The sequence below is a fragment of the Lutra lutra genome, chromosome 6, assembly GCF_902655055.1.
Source record: "Lutra lutra chromosome 6, mLutLut1.2, whole genome shotgun sequence".
NCBI classification, from domain to species: Eukaryota; Metazoa; Chordata; class Mammalia; order Carnivora; family Mustelidae; genus Lutra; species Lutra lutra.
In genome coordinates this window covers 1,421,927-1,439,703 of record NC_062283.1, presented here as the reverse complement: position 1 = coordinate 1,439,703, position 17,777 = coordinate 1,421,927, and the positions used below count along the sequence as shown (strand labels likewise).

Here is a 17,777-nt window from a genome sequence, read left to right as displayed (position 1 = left end):
ATTCAGTGTAGTAAATGTGGCCGGTGTATTAGTCAGAGATCGATTCTTACAAAGCATCGAAGACCCCATCCTGGAGAGAGACTTTTGCATGTGCAGACTGCGGGCAAGCCTTCTGCCATACTTCAGACCTCACTGAACGTGAGCAATTCCACAGCAAAGAGAAACTTTATGAATCTAATGAGTGTGGGAAAACCTTCAAGCAATGCTCACACCTTACTGGGCATTGGCAAATTCAGTGAAGAAAAACCCTATGAAAGTAGAATGTGTGGAAGAGCCTTCACTCAGGATGCAGGACTTAACCAACACCAGAGAATCCATACAGGAGAGAAACTTTAAACGTCCTGTGTGTGGACGAGCCTTTAGCCGGAGCTCAGAGTTCATGATCCCTCACAGAATCCACCTGGGGGAAAGGCCCTACGAGCGCACTGAGTATGGGAAGCCTGTAGTGTGAGCTCAACCCTGATCATACATCAAAGAAGTCACACTGGAGAGAAGCCCTGTAAATGCGGTGAGTGTGGTGAAGACTTCAGTCAGTGCTCGGGTCTTCGTAAACACAGCTTAGGAGGGAAGCATGGGAACCACCCTGAGCCAAGAAAATGTAAGTGTGACGAGTGTGGTAATTCCTTTACTCAGTCAACTGGCCTGCAGAACCATAAAAGAATCCACACTGGGGATAAAACCTACCAGTGGTCTGAGTGTGGGAAGCCCTTCACAAGGGGAGAGCATCTTATCGAACACCAGGGGATTCACACCAAGGTGAAGTCCTATCAGTGTAAAGAGTGTGGCAAAGCCTTCAGTCAGAAGACGGGTCTGCATCACCGTCTCAGAATCCACACAGGAGAGAAACCTTTTGAGTGTTTGAAATGTGGGCGGGTCTTCAGTTGGAAGTCAGATCTCAATAAACAAGAGTCTGAGGGAACTCTGAGGAAAAACCCTGTCAATGTGAAGAGTGTGGGAAGCCCAGCAGGCAGTCAGCACCGCTCTCCAAGATCTGAGGGGCCACACTGTGCTAGGCCCTGGCAGCGGAGTGACGGTGTGGAGCCTGCCATGGGAACTCAGCCCTGATTCAGGACCAGAGAATTCAGGACAACTGGACACCTTGCCCAGGTGTTAGGTGACAACTTCAGGAAGAATCCAGGACTTTTTAAATCTGAAATAAAATGTTTCTTGAACTTCATTATTTAAAGAAAATCAGAGATGCCACATCAAAGAGTTTTTATAAAGGTTATAAATACTGGAAGAGTTGAGAATTTAGAAAAAGAAATATCAACAAGAAATTTACCTGTGATTACTTTTATTAACTACAATGAAGTATTAATTAGTATGATGAAAAAATACACAAGGGCAGCTGTAATAAATTATATTTTTCTACTGAATTCATGAGGTTTTTTTTATGTTTTATCAAACCATTTTTTTAAAGATTTTTTTTGAGACAGTGATAGCAAAAAGAGAGCATGAGCAGGAAGGAAAAGGAGAAGCAGGCTCCCACTGAGCAGGGAGCCAGACCAGGGCTCAACCTGAGGACCCTGGGATGATGGCCTGAGCCAAAGGCAGACACTTAACGACTGAGCCACCCAGGCACCCGGAACCATTTGGATTTCTAACTAGCTTTAGCCATTCCCAGCATTGAAATTACTACTCTGAGTACCAGTCGAGGACACCAGAATATCCAAGCTTGGGACGTGTGAGATGACTTGCCCGTTTCCCTACCTCCCTAACCAAGCCTTTGACCAGAAGTGGGTAGTCTGCAGATGCCTCCTGATCCCCACCCCTAGCATTACCATTTCTGGGTGAATAGAGGATGTGTTACAGTCTCACTGATAGGGAGAACAGAAGGGTATTGGCCTCCAGTAGCTCAAAATCTAGTGGGGCCTTTAGAGCGAAAGACCAGGGCAGACTTTTCTCCTTGTGAATACACTCCTTGAGTCCACAACTGAGAAGGACAAAAGGAAAGAGGGAAAAACCAAACCTTTCATTCCAGCATTTTACCGTCCTACAAATTATACAACTGAAACCTCTTTCAGCTTCAACCCTCAGGCAATGACATGAGGGACTTCTTTGCTGAAGCTCATGGTGTTTTTCAAATAATGGAAGAGTATTTTCTCATTTTTTTGTGCTACCCACAGTGTAAAAGCTATAGATCTGACATTTTTAAGTGTAATGTACATTACTAACATTTTCTGCAACACCTTGCAAAATCTAGACAGCCAGCAAAAGGATAGTCCCTGCTTCTCCTTTTCTTCGATTGAGGTTTGCCTGATGTATCTTTTTCCGTCCTTTTACTTTCAGTTTACTTATATCATTAAATTTAAAGTGAGGTCCTTATAGACCGCATATGCTTGGGTGACGTTTTTGAATTCAGACCCCCAATCTTTGTTTTTTAATAGGTGTATAGAAATGATTTCCATCTAATGAAATCATTGGTATTTTAAGACTTAAGTCCGCTATTTTTTTTTTTCTTATTCCCTGTGTTGCATTTCTGTGGTTTCTCTTCCCTGCCTTCTTGTGGGTTACTTGAACGTGTTTTTAGAAGTCCATCTCAAGGGCCGCCTGGGGTGGATCAGTCAGTTAAGCAGCTGTTTTCAGCTCAGGTCATGATCCCAGAGTCCTGGGATCAACCCCCACACCAGCTTCCCTGATGGTGGAGAACCTGCTTCTCCCTCTCCCTCTGCCTGCTACTCTGCCTACTTGTACTCTCTATCTCTCTGTCAAATAAATAAAAGCTTTTTTTTTTTAAAAGCCCATCTCGATTTGTTTATGTTTGGGGATGTTTCTCTCTATACGGCATCATTGTCCTTGATAAAAGCTGTTACTTTGAACTGGCTTTCGACCCACATATACTCTCTACATTTCTCTCCAAGAAATAGGTTTTGGCTAGCCTTATTTTGAGAACAGCCCTAGACAACAATACAGACATTCCAAATAGGTATGGGGGATTAAACAGAGAGCATTCTTACAAGTCTGCATTGGCTTTTTGTTACCTACCCAGCGGGGGAGGCCTCCGGATCAGCTTGAGCTGTGAACGGCTGAGAGCAGGACCGTTTTATTCTCTGTATATCTCAGCACTTCGAGCAGTACCTGACAGGTATTAGTTGCTGAGTAGATACTGAAGGAAGGAAGGGAAGGAGGTTCCTTGTGCAGATAAATAATCACCAGCTGCGGAGGCCAGGGGCCCACAAGGCGCTGATCCTACAGGCGCTGGTAGTCAGTGGTTCCTGACCATCCCGCGTGAGGAGCTGTCGGCCCAAGTTTAAACACATAATCCAGGCGAAAGGACATCTTTGCCATGGAGAAATCTGGCAAACAACACCTTAACCAAGTGATCAAACAACTAGGAACAGGATGAACTTCTGATACGATTGCTTCACTAAGGACACATCATGACTTCTGCGGTACTTCTGGCAAAAATGTGTAACCCGAATCTAGTCATGAGACATCAGACAAACCCAAATTTGGGGTAAACCGGCCTGTGTTCTTCGAAAGTATCTATGTTATAAAGGAGAAGCATTGAGGAATTGTTTTAAATTAAAGGAGATTAAAGAAATACAGTGACTAAAGTCAGTGTGATCTCAGGTTGGATCCTAGATTCGAATAAAATATGTGAAGAGCATTATTGGGACAGTTGGCATAAACACACACTATATGTTTAGTAACAGCATTGCCTCAGGGTCTGGTTTCCTGAGTCAGTCATTGTATTGTGGTCATAAGACAATGTCTCTGGGGCACCTGGGTGGCTCAGTGGGTTAAAGCCTCTGCCTTCTGCTCAGGTCATGGTCCCAGTGTCCTGCAGGGAGCCTGCTTCCACCTCTCTATCTGTCTGCCTCTCTGCCTCCTTGTGATCTCTGTCTGTCAAATAAATAAATAAAATCTTTAAAAAAAAAAAAAAAGACAATGTCTCTGCTCTGAGAAGGTACATGCTGAAGTGTTTAGGGGTAAAGGTTCTTGGTACTGCAGCACATTTTCTTCTTTTTTAAAAGATTTTATTTATTTGAGAGAGAGAGAGCATGAGCTGGGGGTAGGGGGAGAAGCAGAAGTCCCCGGTGGGCAGGAAGCCCAGCCAGGGTCTCTCCGTCCCAGGACTCTGGGGTTCTGACCTGAGCCAAAGGCAGATACTTGACCAACTGAGGCACTCAGGGGCCCCTGCAGCACATTTTCATGGGGGTTAGTGGGTTAGCAGATAAGAGCAGTAAAGATGTATATGAAGGAGAGAGCAAGTGGCAAGCATTCATAGGCGAGTCTAGGGGAAAGGAATACAGCTCTCATTCCATTGTTCCTACAGTTTTTTCCAAGTAAAGGTTGAAATAAAAATACCTACACCAAAATAAACCCAAAGAGTGAATATGAGATTGATTTTGGTTGGAGAGTTGTAGAGAGTATGTGAGGCAGATGCTGAACATACCTCAGTACAGGAAAGGTTGGGGTGTCCTCTGAGACACTACTCGTCTTCCTTACATTCTGCATTGAATCGACAGCAACACCACATAAAATTGTTCGCGTTTAAAGAATTCTGTCATTGATCTCTTCTTTTTACCAGAGGTCAATTTGTGAAGTATAGCATCTCCATTTCCTACTGGATGATTATCAAGCTTCTTTCCAGACTCACATCTCCTCTAAGATGGACTCGTTCACCACTTGCCTCTTAGATACTGAAATTCTAGCGACAGTTCCCCAGGCTAGACGTAAGCACTAAAATAATGCAGTTTTCAAGCTGGAAGAGATCCAAAATCAAACGTACTCATTCTCAAGCCTTAAAGGCTCATTCTGTGGCAACCAGATACAGCAATATGAAATTTTAGGAGCCCCTCTGCGTGGCTCAGTCGGTTGAGCATCTGCCTTCCGCTCAGGTCGTGATCCCACGGTCCTGAGTTGGGAAGAGCCCCACATTGGGCTCCCTGTCCGCGGGGAGACTGCTTCTCCCTCTCCACCACACTCTTGCCTTCTTCTGTCGCGCTCTTTCTCTCAGATAAAATCTTTTAAAAACAAACTAATGCTGAAAAAGGTTGAAATGAAGAGGTCGAAAACCCAAGTGAGCAAGTGTTGGAAAGTGGCGCCAGCACCCCGCTTGATGGAGGGTTGTCGCCGTTACATTTGAGTGGGCGGTGAGGCAAGTGAAGCGCCACCAGACGAAGTGTGCGCGTAGTTGGAGGTTAACCCCCACCAGACCTGTGGTCTGTAAATATTTTCTCACATTCGGCAGTTGGGGCCCCGCGTCCCCAGCGCCGAAAGCCCAGCGGACCCGGGACTGCGTGCTGCGGCTGCGGTACCCGCGCCCCGGGAGACGCTCGCCAGCAGGTTGAAAGGGTCGGGCCCTGCGCAGCGACCGCCGCAGGCCGTCTGCACCGCCGCCCCCGGAAGGGCCTTCCGAGACCCCCGAGAGTCGTGATGGGACCCCGCGCGTGCAGCGGAACCCGATCCCGGCCCTGGCAGGTGGGGTGAGACGGTGGCGTCCGCCACGCAGACTCGCAGGCATCTTTCCACGTATTATCTGAGTGTTCGCGTCCAGCCCGGTGCGGGGAGGTCAGGGAGCTGGGAGAGCCGGGCAGGGAGGGAGAGGGCGCCCCTCTGCAGAGGTGACCCTGCTGTCCCCGGGGTCGGGGCGGAAGGGGGCGCCGTGGGGGTTTGCCCCCATCACCGCGCAGCTCTGGGGGCTTCAGAAGACGGACCCCAGGAATTATGGAAGCCCGCGGAGCGGCCCCCACCGCCTCCGCCAACGCCGGGGAGCGGGTCAGGCGCAGTGGCCTCGCCACCAACTTGTGCTCCTCGACCTCCTGCGCTCTCGCAGGTATAAGATGCAAGCTGGGTTCACAGCTGGGGCACTGGGCGGTGTCGGGGCACGGGCGTGGGGCCCCCCGCAGCCAGGTGGGCACCGCCCACGCACCTGCGCGTGTGCTCCGCGCAGGGCTGTCCTACTGATTCCATCCGAGCGCATTCCGGTTGTCCCTAAGGAATTTCCCCAAAAATGGTGTTAAACCCCTCCTTCAGCTTTTCTTATCCCCTAAGTTATATATGTCTTCATCTACTTATACTTTCCATGACCATTTTATTAATTCCGCTTATGCTGGGACCATAACATCTGACATATTCATGGAATGAAGCAAAGTCAAGCTAATATGAACTTTTTATTACAGATATTTAAAAATATTTTGGGTGCCTGGGTGGCTCAGTGGGTTAAAGCCTCTGCCTTCGGCTCAGGTCATGATCTCAGGGTCCTGGGATCAAGCCCCGCATCGGGCTCTCTGCTCAGCGGGGAGCCTGCTTCTTCCTCTCTGTCTACTTGTGATCTCTATCAAATAAATAAAATCTTTTTAAAAAAATAAAAATAAAAATATTTTTATTAACTAAACTACCCCCACTGCGGGGCTCGAACCCATGATCCTGAGACCAGGAGTCTTGTGCTCAACTGACTGAGCCAGCCAAGCACCACTACTTTTATTATTGAAAATTTTAAACACAAAAACTCAGGGAAATTAATTAATTAATTAATTAACGCTCATATGTCTGTCTCCCAACTGCAAGATTTAGCAGTATTTTTCCCAACCTCTCCCTCAGTCCCTCCCTCTCTCTGTATATGTATAACATTTTCCTCCTGTAAAAAAAATCCAAGCATCTTATCATTTTATCCATAAATATTCCAATATGTAAGAGAAGAGAGATGGGAATTTTAAATATAAGCACTACTTATTTAGTGAGGATGTCTAGTAGGGAAAAAATGGCTTCTTCAGATTTCTTTGATTTATCCTTTTTTATTTTGATCAGTGTGATAATTTTTCTTAGAATGGTCTTAAAGGCTCAGGTGAACAATTTCATTGCCCCAAGTTGGTAGGGCAGAGACTTGCCTACATGCTCAGCAAGCTAATTTCCCTTCTAAAAATCAATGTTAAATACTGATTTTAGGGGCTCCTGGGTGGCTCAGTCGTTGAGCATCTGCCTTCAGCTGGGGTCAGGATCCCAGGGTCCTGGGATCGAGCCCCATATCAGGGTCCCTGCTTGGCAGGAAGCCTACTTCTCCCTCTCCCACCCCCACCCCCCTGCTTGTGTTCCCTCTCTCACTGTGTCTCTCTCTGGCAAATAAATAAATAAAAATCTTTAAATACTGAATTTTTCTGATTTTATTAATTTGAACTTAATCAACAATATTCTTCAAAAACAGAGTTACCTAAATTTTCATGTTCAAGGCAATGTGTGTATCTTCCTTTACTTCTCTACTCGAATACTTTGCAATTGCCTCCTGGATTTTATTTGTTCTTTATATTTAACTTGGGTCACTTCTTCTGTCAAAACACACTTTCTTTTCAGAAGCTTGTACTTTGGGTCTTCAGGTTTTAAGACTGGCCTGCCACCTTTCCTAAGAAGACATCTGCAAATAAAAAAGTCATTTTTATTCCAGTTAAATAGATTCAAACAAATTGGTTTTGTCAAAGCTTTTGCAAGATTGGAAGTTTTCTTAAAAGTTTTCCGTATTTTGAATAAATTAAATATGTACAACTTAACCTTGGAGTATTTAAATAAATTATCAATAGAAAGAATGGAATCATGAAAACTGGGAAACCAAGAAATCAGCAAATGATTTCCTGTGAATCAATGTACTGCAAAAGAGAAAATTCCAGAATCTTTACAATTAAAACCTTGAGTGGTGAAAGAGTCACTCCTTATGGATATAAGTCTGATATTTTGACAGTCCTTTTAAAAGCTAAATTCTTCACCAAATTCTTCACCCTGTCTCCAGCTGGGGTTTACCGGGGACTGAGAGGCTCCCAGAGAGAAGGAACTTTCAGTGCTAAAAGGGGAAAGTTCCCAGCAAACCAAGAGTAGTCACCCTACGTGTCCCTGTCAGCGGGTATCCAAATCATCCGCAGCTACAGGAGATCTCATCTCCAAAATATACCTCGTCTCCGTGCGCTCGTCTCCATTCCTGCTGCCACGGTGCCAGTCGGCACCACCGCCCTCTCTCCGCCGTGGCTTCCCCACTAGGCCGTTCACACTTGTCCTTGCCACCTATTCTCTCCAGAATGATCTTTCAGAAAGACGAAACAGATCATACTCTTCCTCCACTTATAAGGCTTCAATAGGTTCCCGTTGCAGTTTGGGTAAAATTTCAAATCCTAAACGTGGTCAGTGCCTGTGTGATTTGTCCCCCGCTTTAGTGTCGTCCCCCCCTCCCCCGCCCGCCAGCGTCCCTTGCTCCCTCTGTGCAGCTCACACTGGCCTTCCCTCAGGCTTCCTGACGCTCCCACACATGCCTTTCACTACACGTTCCCCTGCCTCTGCCTACACTTTTCTTGGCCTTTGTCCTAAATGTCACCTACTCGCCTAAAGGACATCTATTCAGGGAGACCAGGTGGCTCTGTTGGCTAAGCGACTGCCTTCAGCTCAGGTCACGATCCTGGGGTCCTGGGATCGAGTCCCACATCAGCTCCTCCCTCCTCAGCTGCTCAGTGGGGAGTTTGCTTCTCCCTCTCCCTTCTGCTCATTCTGTCTCTCAAAATAAAAGTCTTAAAAAAAAAAAAAAAGGATATCTATTCAGATGCACATTCCCTAATCTCCCAGTTAACATTAACCTCCCATGTGACTTTCCTCATGCTACTCTACATTTTTCACATCCCTTAACAAAACTCGGGAGCACATACTTACTTATGTTTTTTGTTTCAGTGTCTGTCCTCCCCCTAGACAGTGTATGCTGTGCACAGCTCCGTGCCTGGAAGAGAAAAGACATTTGTTAAATACTTGTTGAGAGGCGTGGGTGGTGGGGGCTGTGATTTCATCGCGCTCAGAGTACAAATTTGTGTGGTAGATTTGCTGCAGTCTCTCCTCTTTCTGCAGCTATGAATATTAAACATGACCAGACATTGACTAGATGCTCCGGTCTTGAACATAAACCCCCAGACTACTCAGTGATTGAGCCTTATCTGTACAGGTAGGGAAGGAGAGAGAAACGAGAATAACAGGGACAGAGGACCATGAAATCATCTGAGGGACGTCCAGGCTGAGGGGTCAGGAAGGTTAGCGGGTTCTGAGGGAAGAAGGCGGAAACACAGGGGTGAATGCAGGGCACCTAGTGGGAATTCTGCTCTACCTCTGCTTGAGAGGGGTTTATAATCAAGTGTCTGTTTCTGAACATCAAATGCTCTCCCCATGGCAATGGAAGGTGCAACCCAGATCCCTACTAAGAAAAGATGGGGAAGTATAGCCCTGGTCCTCTGCAGCTTGGTGAGAGATAAGAAATGAGGTTAGGAACCTCTGCTAGGAAGAGAGCCAGGCAGAGGCTTGAGGCACAGAACAGCCATGACGATTCACTGTGCTGTAGAAAACAGTGGAAGGGCTGCTTTCCACCATCCTGAAGAAGTGTGCGGGATCAGACCTCTTACAAGTGGTGTCTGCCAGCTTGGTCTGTAAGATGTTAAGATGAAACCCCATCCTATCATATATAAAAAATGTTACTAAATCTAGTGGTCATTTCTTAGTTAATATCTTCGAGTCTGAGCAGCCTTTGTTCACCGCTCTTCTGCCTTTAAATACTTTGTTTAAATTTATCTTTACTTTTTTTTAAATGAAATTACTAACTAATATGTGCTCATGGTAAACAAAAAGTAAAATCTTGAAAAAAGTTTTTGTATAGAAAGTTAAAAACCTCAGGGGCGCCTGGGTGGCTTAGTCGGTTAGGTGTCTGCCTTCGGCTCAAGTTCTGGGAATCCATGCTCAGTGGGCAGCATGCTTCTCCCTCTCTCTCTGTGTAGGTGTGCTCTCTCTCAAATAAAGAAAGAAAATCTTAAAAAAAGTTAAAAACCTCAGATCCCAGCTGTTAACATACATCAGGATGTTTTTACTGTTTATATCAATCAGACTTTCAGAAGTTGCAAAAAATTCATGCCCAGTATATAAAAAATAAAGAAATGCCAAATAAAATGTGAAAATATTGGGATATATTAAAAACTCTTCAGCTAACTCATAAAAAAGAAATGTACAGTGGTTGTACGCATAATAGTTATGACAAGGGAGCAGAAGGCAAGCTGAGGACAAAGCAGAAGCTGACACCCCAAAACCCCGCCAACTGTGGGATATATGTGACATTCCTCTTGCACTCCTGGGTGCCCTAAAGGAAAAACAGTTAAGCTGTAGAGATCACAACCCTGCAAGATCTGAGTCTCCCTCAGTTTACAAATATCCTAGCAGTTTGCAAGAGCAAAACATTTCTATCAATGGCTTAGCTTCCAGAAGGAAATGTGGATACAATTAAATGTCCTTGGAACCTGCAGCCCATGACAGAGTGCAATGTTTCTTCAGGAAGCTTCCTACTGTCTTCTTGTTAATGCCTTGCTAGAGGGGAAACAACCTTAACTTAATGGCAAGGCCTCCCAGTATCCTGCTAGTCTTCTTTAACACATGAAAATCCTTTTGAAACCCCCCTTTTCCTTACCTCCCCAACCCTATAGTATATAATCACCAGCTCTCCAAACCCGAAACCCCGAAACCCCGGGACAGCAACTCTTTCTGCCCATGGGTCCTGTCCCCACGCTTTAATGAACCACCTTGTTGCACCAATGATGTCTCAAGAATTCTTTCTTGGTCGTTGGCCCTGGACTTCACCCCACCAGACCTCACCTATATTCCAAAACCCCATCAGTTACATAACCATACATAATACTTCTGTGAAGATAACATGGAAAGTCTAAGTTTGAGACCTTGATAAAATTGAGACTGAAGCTATATGAACTTCAGTGGTAAGATATACCTCAACTCAAGGGCTCTGGTTGGCCCAGCAGGTGGAGCATGTGACTCTTGTCTCAGGTTGCAAGTTCAAGCTCCCCTGGGTGTAGAGATTACTTTCAAAAAAATAAAATCTTTTTTTAAAGATTTTATTTATTTATTTGTCAGAGAGGGAGAGACAGTGTACAAGCAGGAGGAGCAACAGGCAGAGGGAGAGGCAGGCTCCCTGCTGAGCAAGGAGCCCGAAGTGGGTCTCAGTTCCAGGACCCTGGGATTATGACCTAGCCAAAGGCAGCTGCTTAACCAACTGAGCCACCCAGGTGCTCCCCAAAAAATAAAATCTTAAAAAACATAATAAATATCTAAACTCAGTCTATCACCTAAAACAAAACCCAATTCTAAAACAATACAAAAATACTACTCATACTGTTCTGTAATTTGCCTTTAAGAAAATAAGTGGGAAAATACTTGTCAGTTACGGCATGCGGATATGTATTGTCCTTATTAATAATCACATACTCCTCCAATATTACGTTTAATCTTAAGTTATTTGGGGGCGCCTGGGTGGCTCAGTTGGTTGAGTGGGACTCTTGATCTCTGCTCAGGTATGATCTCAGGGTCTTGGATTCAAGTCCCATGTTGGACTCTGCTCTGGGCATGGAGCCTGCTTTTAAAAAAAAAGTTGTTCAAGTATTCCATTTGGTGGGCATAGTTTCTCACATTTAACTATCAGCAGGAGTGCCCCTCTGTACTATGGGTAACATATGTGTATGTATATATACATATTTTTCACACTAGTGTTGGTATTTCTCCAGCATAATCTCCTATTAGTGGGCTGACTGCTGGGTTAAGGAAGGGTATGAACTTTGTAAATTTTACTAGATCTTTTGTAATGTTCTTTCAGTGTGGTGGAGCTAATTAACAGCTGCATGGACAGCATTTCAGAAATCTAAAGTGGGAGTAAGGGAGGGAGGGTGAGATCTTGTTGTAAGTGGCATGTCCTTATATGTAAGTTAGGTGGAGCATTTCAGTTATGATTTTGATTTTCCTTTTTTAATATTTTATTTTTAAATTTTATTTATTTGTCAGAGAGAGGGATAATACAAGCAGGGGAACAGAAGGCAGAGGGAGAAGCAGGTTCCGGCTGGGCAAGGAGCCCTGATAAGGGGCTCCATCCCAGGACCCTAAGATCATGACCTGAACTGAAGGCAGATGTTCAACCCACCGAGCCACCCAAGCATTCCAATCATTTGTTTTTCTTCTGTGAACCATACGTGGTGGGGTTTTTTATTGTTATTTTTTTCCTACTGAGTTTTCTTTTCTTGGTGAATATAATTTCATATAATCATTAGTTTATTTTATGAAGCATAAAACAACTACAAGGTCAAGTGACTTCCACAGCAATTACTATTTGCAAGACAATTTTCTGAGCATTTTACTGATCTTATCTAATTTAATAATCATCACAGCCTTATGATTTTTTTTAAACTAGGAGTATTAACCCAAGAGGCTTAATTAATTGAAAATCTCCTGTCTAAGGACTTGCCTCTGAGTCTCAGATTTTGTATTAAATCCGGAACATTTCATCACTTCAACATCGTTACGGTCTGCTTACTCCGGACTTGGCGTGATGAGATGCTCAAGACAAACGCGGTGTTCCCTGCGGTCCCGCGGAGGGAGCGTGGTCTGCACGGAACTTCAGGGAAACTCGTGCTTAGTGAGAGCCGCGCGGCACACCGCGCCCTGCCTCCGCTGGGACCGGTCTTGAGGCTCCTGGAGCGCCGTGGGCTCGCCCTTGAGTCTCCGAAGTTGAGTGTGCGCTGGCGGGTGCGCTCCGCTCAGCGCGACACGCGCGACGGTAACGCGGTGGACAGGCCAAGGGGCAGCTGCGGGCGGCCGGAAGGTGACTTGAAATTCGCTGAGCGCGGGAGAGGCGTCCCTGCGACGCAGCGGAGAACAGAGCCAAGAGATTTCATGGGGAGGCAAAAAGCATCATCATTTTGGGGGGAAGAACATGCCCCCCCATTCTGCAGTCACTACTAAGAGCACACGCACTCTCACGAGTGGGAGGGTTGCGGCGGTGCGGGGTGCGGTTCCCGACGCTGCGCCGGGAGGAGCCGCGCGGGGACCCGGCACCCTGAGTCCCGCGCGGGCTCGCACCCCCGCCGCTCCGGCGGACTCTTCCCCGCGGGGCTCTCGCGCAGTTTGCTTTGCCCCAAACTCGTTCTCACCGGCTGCCGAGGCTTTGGAGACCCCTGCTCAGGCCTGGAGTGCGGATAAGCCGCATAAAAAGGGACTCGCAGGGCCAGTGCCACAGGAAAACAGGAATGCACGGCGGGTTCCGCTGCGGAGGCGGGAATGCGTCCCGGGAAAGCGGGGCGCGCGTCCGGGGCGGCGGGCGGGGAGGAGCAGGCAGCTGCGCCCGCCGTCAGCTATTTGCGGAGGATCGCGCGCACCGCTCCCGGGCGGTGGGTCTGGGGGTAATTCCGGACACCGGACTCAGACGGTGGTGGCGGCCAGTAAGCCAGGGAAAAGGCGATGGGACGTACTGGGGCACAACTTGAGGAGGACAGCGGGGAGGGAGATAACGGACAGGCGGCCATCGCGTGCGACGAGGTGGCCGAGTGGTTAAGGCGATGGACTGCTAATCCATTGTGCTCTGCACGCGTGGGTTCGAATCCCATCCTCGTCGGCCCTGCTTTCCTTTTGTTCCGCCCATTCCCGAGCGACGAGTAAGCGCTTTCTTTCAATTCTTTCCTCACTCCACCCAGCTGAGTACTGCTTAGAATCCGCCCTGTTCTCTGCTTCTTCCGGAGCGCTTCTCCTCTGTCGGAATGTTTGTTAATTGATTTATTTCGTTCCTGTTTCGTTCCCCCATTTTTTTTAAAGAGTTTATTTATTTATTTGACAGACAGAGATCACAAGTAGGCAGAGAGGCAGGCAGAGAGAGACGAGGAAGCAGGCTTCCTGCTAAGCAGAGAGCCCGATGCGGGGCTCGACCCTAGGACCCTGGGATCATGACCTGAGCCGAAGGCAGAGGCTTTAACCCACTGAGCCACACAGGCGCCCCTCGTTCCCCCATTTAAAGGAATTCCCCCCCATGTAAAGGAATTTTCATTCCTTTACAAGTTTTGCTTAGCCCGGATTCCCCACTGAGGAAACAACTGAACCATTGAGGACCATAGAAAAATATTGCCTAACAAAGAGGAACTGATAATACTAACTATAGAGAAATGCACACAAAATTGTATGTACTAAACCTCACGGGTTATTTAAGGCATTTCCAAGCTCATGGTACCTCTACTGCAATTTTCGTCTATTACCTTTATTCTCTATTTTTTTTTTAAGATTTTTATTTACTTGACAGAGAGAGAGAGAGAGACAGGGAGGGAACACAAGCAGGGGGAGTGTGAGAGGGAGAGGCAGGCTTCCCACACAGCAGGGAGCCCACCCCACCTAGGGCTCTATCCCAGGATCCTGGAATCATGACCTGAGCAGAAGGCAGATGCTTAATGACTGAGCCACCAGGTGCCCCTATTTTTATTTTTTAAATTAAATTAATTAATTTAATATCCAACACAGGCCTTGAACTCACAACCTCAACATCAAGAACTTCATGCTCTACTGACTGACCCAGCTGGGTGCCCCTATTATTTCTATTTTTGATAAGTTCTACTGCCACATGATTCAAAAAATAGAAAAACCTGTACAGCAAGTTTTGTCACCAGTTACCCTCCCCACCGGGAGGACATTATTAGCCCACAAGTATCCTTCCAGAAACAAACTATGGATATATAATATTAAGCTCTCAAGTTATGTCATTACACAAAAAAGAACACAGTACAAGACAATATGGAGATGGCACTTACGAGAAGAAGTAAACATGTGTACATCTGCATAGACGCAGCATTTTGCATGTGTGTGTGTCTGCTCTGTCACCAGCAGGCTGTGTTCCAGGTGCACGCACTTGTGAGATACCATCGAGTTTCCCCCTGGCGGTTGTAGACATTGACACTCCCCACCGATGCATTGGGAAGACCAGACCACACCCGCTGGTGCGACCCTCTCCGGGGGAGCATTATTTGACCTAGTGCTGTCACACCATCTAAATGGAGGCACAAGGAGGAAATGTTTAGGAATCCCAAGTGTTGTAAGCTTGGTGGTCTTGGGAGGCGGGGGGGGAAACGAGCGCAGGGCCGCAGTTTGTTCCTGGTGAAGAAGAGGCAACAGAGTGAGCGACCTGGGATCCTGCCCTGAAGTCGCTGTCGCGCACGTCTGGTGGGAGAATGGCCTTGGGGGGGGGGGGTGCAAACTGGCGCATTATTGATTGCCATTTAAATAATACTTACCAGACTTCAGAAGCAGAGTCGCACATGTATGGTCAACTGATGTTCACCAGAGATGCCCAGGTGGTTCGGGGAATCCTCTAGACAGAGAGGGAGAATCTTTACAACCAGCAGCGCCGCAGCAACTGGACAGCCCACGGTGGGGGGCGGGGGCAGGGAGGGGAGGAAAATGAAAACATGTAACTTTAGAATTTCTAATAGAAAGCATAAGAGAAGATCTTCATGACTTTGAGTTAGGTAAATATTTTAAAAATAAAACACTCTATAAAAGAAAAATAGATAACTTGATTTTATCAAAATTGAAAGCTTCTGTTATTTGAAAGGCACTGTTAATACAAATGAAAGGACAAGCCTCAGACAGGGAGGAAATATTTGCAAAGCACATATCTGATTAAAAAAAAAAAAAAAGGCTTGTGTCCAAACTCAGGTCATAATCCCAGGGTCCTGGGATCAAGCCAGACATCTGGCTCCCTGCTCTGCCGGAAGCCTGCTTCGCCCTCTCCCACTCCCCCTGCTTGTGCTCCCTCTCTCTCGGTCTCTCTCTGTCAAATAAATAAATAAAACCTTAAGAAAAGAGAAAACAGGGGTGCCTGGGTGGCTCAGTGGGTTAATCCTCTGCCTTCAGCTCAGGTCATGGTCTCAGGGTCCTGGGATTGAGCACCGCATCAGGCTCTCTGCTCAGCAGGGAGCCTGCTTCCTCTTCTCTCTGCCTGCCTCTCTGCCTACTTGTGATCTCTCTCTCTCTGTGTCAAATAAATAAAATAAAATCTTAAAAAAAAGAAAACAATTACATATTCTGTTAAAATGGGGAAGAGATTTTATTTTAGATTTTAGCAAAGAAAATATATAGATGCCAAATAAGCATCAGAAAAGATTTCAATATCATAGTTATAAGGGAAATTCAATTAAAACCACAACAAAGTACCACTATACTCTTATTACAATGGCTAAAATAATTTTTTTCAAGTAACAATGCCACATGTCGAGGATGTGGAGCAAGTGCAACTCTCGTATCTCATGGTGGAAATACAAAATGGTGCAGTCACTTGGAAAAGTCAGTTTGGCAGTTTCTTACGAAGTTAAACACAAACCTGACAACTCAACCATCTTCCTCCTGGGCGTTCACTCAAGAGAAATGGAAACACATGTCCATCTGTAAATGAATGTGCATAGCAGTTTCCTTCATAATCACCCAAACCTGGAGTCAACCCAAACGCCCATCACCCGGTGGATGGATATGCAAACTGGTATGTCCATGCAATGGAATTTCACTCAGCAATGTACAGGACAGGCCACTGATACACGCTACAGCATCCGTGAATCTCAAAAATAGTATGCTAAGTGAAAGAAACTAGAACCAAGACTCAAATGCTTATGCTGTATGATTTCATCCCAGAAAAGGCAAAAGTGAGAAATCAGATTAGTGATTGTCAGAGCTGGGGATGGAGGAAAGATTGATTAAAAAGGAGCAAGGGGGCACCTGGGAGGCTCGGCTAGTAAGTGTCTGCCTTCGGCTTGGGTCATGATCCCAGGGTCCTAGGATTGAGCTCCATAGCATCAGGCTCCCTACTCAGTGGGAAGTCTGCTTCTCCCTCTCCCACTGCCCATGCTTGTGTTCCCTCTCTCACTGTTTCTCTCTGTCAAATAAATAAAACCTTAAAAAAAAAAAAAAAAAAAGGAGCGGGACGCCTGGGTGGCTCAGTTGGGAGCCTTCGGCTCAGGTCATGATCCTCGAGTCCCGGGATCGAGTCCCGCATCGGGCTCCTGGGATCGAGTCCCGCATCGGGCTCCCGGCTCCGCGGGGAGTCCGCTTCTCTCTCTGACCTTCTCCTCGCTCATGCTCTCTCTCACTGTCTCTCTCTCAAATAAATAAATAAAATCTTTAAAAAAAATAAATAAAATGACAAAAGCTGGAATTTCATATACCATTCTATAAAAAAAAAAAGGAGCAAGGAGTGGGGGTACTGGGTGGCTCAGTAGGTTGAGCATCTGCCTTTGGCTCAGGTCCTGGACTCTGCTCTCTGCTCAGTAGAGAGCCTGCTTTTCCCTCTCTGCCCCCCACGCCTGCTTACGCTCACTTTCAGTCAAAGTAATTAAATAAAATCTTGAAAAAAAATTTTAAAAAGGAGGAAGGAGTGGGGTGCCTGGGTGCTTCAGCTGGTTAAGTTGGGTAAGTGTCCTACTCTTGATCTGGCTCAAATATTTATCTCAGGGTCCTGAGTTTGTGCCTCAAGCCAGGCATGGAGGCTACTTAAAAAGGGGGGGACAAGAAGGGATCCTGGGGTACTGGAGAAGTTTCTTGGTTGCAGCTAGTAGTCTTTGCAGGATGATGCATGCTTGTCCAAACTCACCCAACCAAGCACATAAAAAGGTAAATTTTATTGTTTGCAAATTATATCTTACTATATCAACACTCAGAGTTCCACTTCTAAAACTCTTTTTTCCCCCCAAGATTTTATTTATTTATTTGAGAGAGTGTGAGAGAGGGCACAAGCAGGGTGAGGGGCAGAGGAAGAAGCCAGCTCCTCAGTGAGCAGGGAGCCTCATGCGGGCTGGATCCCAGGACCCTGAGATCCTGACCTGAGCTGAAGGCAGCCGCTTAACCGACAGAGCCACCAGGCACTGGCGAGTTGTAGATTTTTTGAAAGATTTATTTATTTAAAGAGAAGATTTATTTATTTATTTATTTGAGGGAGAGAGTGGGGGGGCAGGGGGAGAGAATCTCAG

General features: G+C 46.2%; 1 non-coding gene across 1 annotated transcript; it reads left to right on the top strand.

Moving 5' to 3' along the window:
• The first annotated feature begins 13,314 nt into the window (after positions 1 to 13,314).
• On the top strand, positions 13,315 to 13,396 carry TRNAS-GCU (transfer RNA serine (anticodon GCU)). Its single transcript has one exon. It is a non-coding gene; the product is annotated as a tRNA-Ser (tRNA).
• The last annotated feature ends 4,381 nt before the right edge of the window (positions 13,397 to 17,777 follow it).